The 6,696-nt window shown below is 49.9% G+C and overlaps 1 non-coding gene across 1 annotated transcript; it reads left to right on the forward strand.

The window, feature by feature from the left end:
* The first annotated feature begins 268 nt into the window (after positions 1–268).
* LOC126025260 (U6 spliceosomal RNA) lies at positions 269–371 on the forward strand. The gene has a single exon (XR_007501294.1). It is a non-coding gene; the product is annotated as a U6 spliceosomal RNA (small nuclear RNA).
* The last annotated feature ends 6,325 nt before the right edge of the window (positions 372–6,696 follow it).

Raw genomic sequence — 6,696 nt, forward strand, 5'->3', positions numbered from 1 at the left:
TGGTTTGGATCACTAGCATCCCATATGCTTCTCTTAGCCCTGACAGGAGTAATCTTAGAACACTGATGGGTGTGGCCCCAAAACAAAATAAAACCGAAAGAGAAAGAGGGGGCTTTGCTGGCAGGAAACTACTTTAGGAGGGAGGGAAAGAGGGAGGTAGGGAGGGAAAGAGAGAGAAGTAAAGAGAGAGAGAGAGAAAGAGAGAGAGAGAGAGAAAGAGAGAGGGAGGACAGAAACTACTAAAGTAGTTAAAGAGGGAAGGAATCCTGTTCACTTCAGCAGCACATATACTAAAATTGGAACAATACAGAGAGATTAGCATGGCCCTGTACAAGGATGACACACAAATTCGTGAAGCATTTTATATTAAAGAAAAAAAAAGGGGAGGGAAGGAATGTCCACATGCCTAAGCTGGGGAACAGCTCTGAAGAGAGAGTATGTAGGGTAATGGAGCCCTGGTTTGATGTCTGGCAGAGATTGGGTGATATGACAGCTTATACACATTCTGGCATTTTTTTTCTGGAAACTCCTGCATATTCATGAGGGAATGGGGTATGGATATACACTTGAGGAACATGCAATAAACACATAGCTCATGTGCAAAACATGGAAGACCAGCACCCTCTTGGGGGGTATTTTGAGAACAATGTTGAAGGAAGGAAATTGGAGATCCCGAAGGGCTCACCTGCCATCTCCTCTGGCCAGCATTGTCTGTCCAGAGATGGGGTCCCTATCAGTGCTAAAGAGTTCTTAAAATCCTACCATAGGGCTGAAATAGTACAGCAGGCAGTGTTTTTGCCTTGCTTGCAGCCAACCCAGATTAGAACCCCATGTGTTCCCCTGAGTCCTGTCAGAAGTGATTTCTATGCACAGAGGCAGGAGGAGTAAACCTTGAGCACCACTGACCAAAAAAAAAAAAAAAAAAAAAAGGCCAAAAAAATTGAAAGTTGATTAAAACTTAAAAATTTCTGAGACCAGGCCCAGAGAGATAGCACAGCAGCATTTGCTTTGCAAGCAGCCGATCCAGGACCAAAGGTGGTTGGTTCGAATCCCAGTGTCCCATATGGTCCCCCGTGCCTGCCAGGAGCTATTTCTGAGCAGACAGCCAGGATAAGAAACTCGTGGCCAACTCGAGTTCCATTTCCAGCATCCTGTATGGTCTCCTGAGCCTGCCAGGAGTAATTTCTTAGTACAGAGCCAGGAGTATTCTCTGAGCACTGTGGGTGTGACCCAAAACCAAAACAATAACAGCAATAACAAAGCTTAAAAGTTTCATCTTGGTTAAACCTAAGCCAATAGAATACAATGGGGCAGCTTCTCCCACGAGAGTGTCCACTCCCTCCAGACTCTTCACCTTGTCCTCAGAGAGTCCGAGAGTGTCCACTCCCTCCAGACTCTTCACCTTGTCCTCAGAGAGTCCGGCTCTGTTTTGCAGAGAGAAAAGAAGAGGTCAAGTTACAAACGGCTCTGACACAGCCCTCCGGACAGGCCCCTGCTCGATATTGTGTGGTGCTCAATCTTGGCAAGAAGCAATTGTTCTTACACCTGATCCCTCCTTTTTCAGTGGTTCTGGTTTGTGCCATTCCATAGCAGGGAGATCCCCTTGCTTGTTTTATCCCGTAAGTCCCCCCAAGTTAGGTGAGAGTGAGAGTTAGGTCACTGACCTTTTTGCCTCCTGTCTCTTTCTCTCCCAGAGTTCATGCAATGTGACCATGGGAGTTACCCCTAAAAGACCATTGGTAACGTTGGTGTTTTAACCAACCACCTCTAGTCCTGTGCTTTGACCAGAGATGGGTCAGGAGCTGCAGAACCATTGCCCAGGGCTTGCCGTGTCTCAGGGAGACAGGACAAAGGGATTGTGATGAACTTGCTGGTCTCATGCCCTGTGGACTTGGGAGCTGGTTCTGGACAGTCAAGAGGCCCCTCCCGGGCACAGTGAGGAGTGAGATTAAACATTTTTGGGGGGCCACACCCGCTGTGCTTAGGGACTTCACTTGTTTTTGACTCAGTGTCACCTGAGGAACATAACAGTGCCAGGATTTGAACCCAGTTTGGGGAGCACCTTAACCTTTATCCTATCTCTGGCTTCCAAAAGCGCTATTCTTGAAGCAGGAGAGGCAATACCTGGGTAAATAAGGTGCTAGCCTTGCATTGGACAGCCTTGGTTTAATCTCTACCATTACATATAGTCACCTTGAGCAGAGTCAGAAGTAGCCCCTGAGCACCACCTGGTATGATCCTACTCTATCCACTAAAAGTGCTGTTCTTGGAGCTGGTTGGTACAGAACTTGCCTTGCACACAGCTGACCTGGGTTTGATCCCTGGCAACCTGAGTACCACCAGGAGTGGTTCCTGAATGCAGAGCCTAAAATAACCCCTGAGCACTGCTGAGTGTGGTTAAAAAAACACATTGTCACTATGTACCATAATGATGCAGTGAAAGATTTGCAATGCACTTTGGTCACAATAAAAATAAAAAAAAAAGAAAAACAAAACAAAACAAAACAAACAAGCCCTCAAACTCCCCCAAAGAAACAACCTGAAAGTAGCTGCTGCAGGGCCATGAGGACAAGCCACTGTGAATCTACCAATATTCCCTGTCTCTCCATTCCTCTCTCCTTCCTTCTACAGAGGCTCAGAATGAAGAGAATAAACATAACTTTTTTTTTGTTTTTTGTTTTTTGGGCCAAACCCTGTGACGCTCAGGGGTTACTCCTGGCTATGCGCTCAGAAGTTGCTCCTGGCTTCTTGGGGGACCATATGGGACGCCAGGGGATCGAACCGCGGTCCGTCCTAGGCTAGCGCAGGCAAGGCAGGCACCTTTACCTCCAGCGCCACCGCCCGGCCCCTGAACATAACTTCTTGAGAGGTCAAGAAGACCCTCCAACAGAGGACCCTTCATTTTCATTAAAACAACAAAAAATTTCATTGTTGTTTTTTGGGTCATACCTGGTGATGCTCAAGGTTTACTCTTGGCTATGCGCTCAGAAATCCCTCCTGGCTCGAGGGACTATATGGAACGCTGGGGATTGAAAACAGGTCTGTCCTGGGCAGCCACATGCAAGGCAAATGCCCTAACACTGTTCTATCTCTTCGGGCCCTAAAACAATTTTTTTAACCCCATTAGGGATGTGTAATTCCTTCTTTTGACTTGATGGGATCCCCTTTGTTCTCTCACCTCTGGAGAAGCCCATGCTCTCTCTAGGATGTGTTCCTCTCTCAGCATCTTTATATAAAAGTGTTTACTTCTCTAAAGAACAGAACCAAATTAAAACTGTTCATGAGACAAAGATTGAAAAACATGAGCAGCAGGACACGAGAGAGACCCAGCTCAACTTCGTCTGCTGTCAGCAGAGACCAGGGCCGGTCCAACTGCAGTGTTGGACTCTCCTGCCTCTTCCAAATGAGGTTGTTTCTTAGATCATTGTGTGACTGTCATTCAAGTCAGGGCAGCTCATCTGTGACTCTGACTCCATGGGGCTCTTGAGTACACAGAACAGGTCTAGAAAACACAGAGAGTTTATGCTTGAGGGGGAAGAAGATTTCATCCTTCTCTCTTTGTGGTTGCAATAACCAGAGGTCTGGGCCCGGAGAGTTAGCACAGCGGCATTGCCTTGCAAGCAGCTGATCCAGGACCAAAGGTGGTTGGTTCAAATCCCAGTGTTCCATATGGTCTCCCGTGCCTGCCAGGAGTAACCCCTGAGCAATGCTGGGTGTGGCCCAAAAACCAAAAAAAAATAAAAATAAAAAATAAAAAAATAACCAGAGGTCTTTCACCTAGTCATGGCTCCTGGGATCTCAAAGGACAGTCTTACTAGAATTGAAGCCAGGCATCTGCAAGGCAGATGTGTGATTCTGGACCACTTCTGGGATCAAGGTGAGGAGTTTTGACAAATGCTTGTTGGTATCTCCAAGATTCCCCGCTTCCTGCTTCTTCATTCCTGTTTCCAGCCCCACTGTGATTCTTGAAGCTCTTCCTAGAGACAGAACTAACTCTGCTCTCTATTCTATTGGGTCCCCTCTGACTTAGGGCCCCCCTTTTTTTTGCTTTGTTTTCATTTTGGAGCCACACTCACTAATGCTCAGGAGCTGTTTCTGGCTCTGCTCTCAGGAATCACTCCCGGGTTGATTCAGGGGGCGATATGGGGTCCCGGGTAAGCCATGTCCATGGCAAGCACCCTACCCATTGTGCTACTACTCTGCCCACAGCTAGATTTTTTTTCCTAGGGTCAGTGGAAGTTGCCAGGAACTGATATGCTCTCAGGGGTTATGCAGAGAAGCCTCGGGTCTATAGGAAGCTGCAATGTGGGCCTGCTTAGCCTTCGATGTAAGATTGATTGTGCGATTTGCCACTTCCCCTTCCCTGCCCAGCCTGCTTCCTCTGTAAAGTGGGGATGTCAAACCCACGCTGTGGTCCTCAGCATCCTTTCTCCCCACTAAGCAAAGCTGTTGGGACCCCATTTATGTGGCATTCAACATTCCCTGCTACAGACACTGTTGGCAAGCCGGCACTGGGCTCTGGCCATCATGATGATACTTCGGTTTTATGGGGGGATGACGATGGATAATGTTCTGGCATCCTGGACACCTTGGACTGGGCACAGTCAAGGCTCCATGGCATCAGGGGGCTGGTTGGTCTTGGCCATGATGCCCTCCTGACCTTGGGCCAGCCACCACCTTCCACGGATTCTGGGTGATTTGGATCTGTGGAGCCTCAAATACTTGGTCCCAGGAAGCTGTGCTCTGATCCCCAAGCCAGGCAGGGTGACAATAAAAGTATGAGGGTCCTCATTCTGCCCTGGACCCCCAGACTTCCCAGGAGAGGTTCTCAAGAGAGGTAAAGGTAGTCCTGGGTGTTGGGGCATGTGCTAACATTCTCCTGCAGCCAAGTCTCTCGGGGGCAGGTCCTCTGGCTGCCAGTGGTGTTTCCCCCTAGCTTTGTCTCTGGTCTGTGCTTCCCTGAAGCCCCCCTGAGATGAGTACTGACTGGAGGAAGCTCAGATAATCAATCCCCTTGTCTCCTGGGAGAATGATCAAGTCTGAAGTTAATCATAATTATGAACAACGGCAGCAGGGTTGCCATAGAAACTCCCAGTGAGCCTCTGCCTGGGGACTGTGGCTTCTTGACCTGCAGCGGCAGCCGGGACACATGTCCCTCCTCCTTCCTCGCCTCACTGGTACAGAATCCTGGGGGTGTTCAGAGGAGCTCCAGAGAAGTGTGACCACTGCTCCCCCATCAACCTGCAGGAAGTCAGGGATTCCTTTACCCCTCAGCCGGCTGAGCTCTCACCTTCCTCCACCTGTCTGTGCTTCATGTCCACAGTGGCCTTAGGGGTTTAGGCTCTATGGGCTGAGGTGGACCTTGTGTTTTCCAGGTCTCAGCCATGGAGGGTGACCCAAAGATGAATCTCGCTTCTCTGTGTGGCTCCAGAAAGGTCTCTGAGCCTCCCCTCCCTGAGCCAGTCCTGTCTGTACAAGGGTAGAGATATTCACTTCTGCTGAGGACATTAAAGATGAGGTGTCAGCCCTGCCCCCAACCCATCTCTCTGCTTTCAAAATGGCGTTGGGGGTATGGGTGGTGAGCCATTCTTCAGCTTACCATGTCTGGCTTGAAGCTTTGGACTCAACAAGTGAGGCTGAGGTCCCCAGTCTGGCAGCCTCTCTCTCAAAAACTGGGAACTCATTGGAAATGGGAATTCTTGCATCCCCTCAACTTACTCCTTAGATCAGGGATAACTCCTGGAGATGCTCAGGGGACAATGTGGAGTGCTGGGGATTGAACTGGGGCCAACATGTTCAAGACAATAGCCTGACCCAACTGCATGCTTTGGACTCAAGCTGTTTTAAGGCCGGGCATCAGGATGGGGCAAGCAAACCCTTGGTGGTGGGTGACAGTCCACTTGAGGGAGTTCAACTTCCTCAACTCCCACCCCACCCATCTGGACTATAGAATGTACCCCCTTCCCAGGACCATGATCCCGCAGGCTGCATGTGAGAAGGGCATTTCAGGATTGTGTCATGAACCTTTCTGTATAGGAATCCTCCATGGCCCAGGGGAACAGCATTCAGGTGGGATCGCCAAATAACATGTCTGTCTGCAGTATCTGATAGCTTGGCAGTTCCTGGTAGGCTTCTTGTGCCAGGGCTGGGGCCTTCCACCTCACACTCACTTCTCATCCAGGCCTGGCACAATGTAGGCATTCAGGAAGGCATTCTGGGATGGCAGCAGCCTCTGCAGACCCTCAGACAGAGCCCAGCATGGGATACAGGGGAGGCTGCAGGGTAGGAAGCTGCACTGGTCCAGGGGGGCCCTGGTGAAGTGCCAGCCTGAAAGCCCTGATAGGGCACAGGGCTGTTTTTCAAGCTCTGATGGCCTCAAGCACAGAAGAAGGCCCCAGCTAGCCCTGGAAGTAAGATAAGAAAGTGGGGGGGGGGGGAGACAGAGGGGCAGGAGCATGGAGGGCTTTTGAAGTTCTGCTCACAGGGAGCCAGAGGGTGTGGAAGGCCGTGGGGGTGGTCTCCATGTCCAGATCTGAGCGCCATATGGCCTCCTGGTTCTGACCTGTGAGTCCCGATGCCAGAAAGCCTGGTGTCATGGCACAGGTAAGGGCAGTGAAAAGAGCCAGAGCTCACTAGGGCATCTGGACTCTGCCCACCCTTCTCACTCTGTGCAGATAATACCCAAGGTGGTAATCA

This window comes from Suncus etruscus, chromosome 12 (genome assembly GCF_024139225.1).
Source record: "Suncus etruscus isolate mSunEtr1 chromosome 12, mSunEtr1.pri.cur, whole genome shotgun sequence".
Taxonomy (NCBI): Eukaryota; Metazoa; Chordata; class Mammalia; order Eulipotyphla; family Soricidae; genus Suncus; species Suncus etruscus.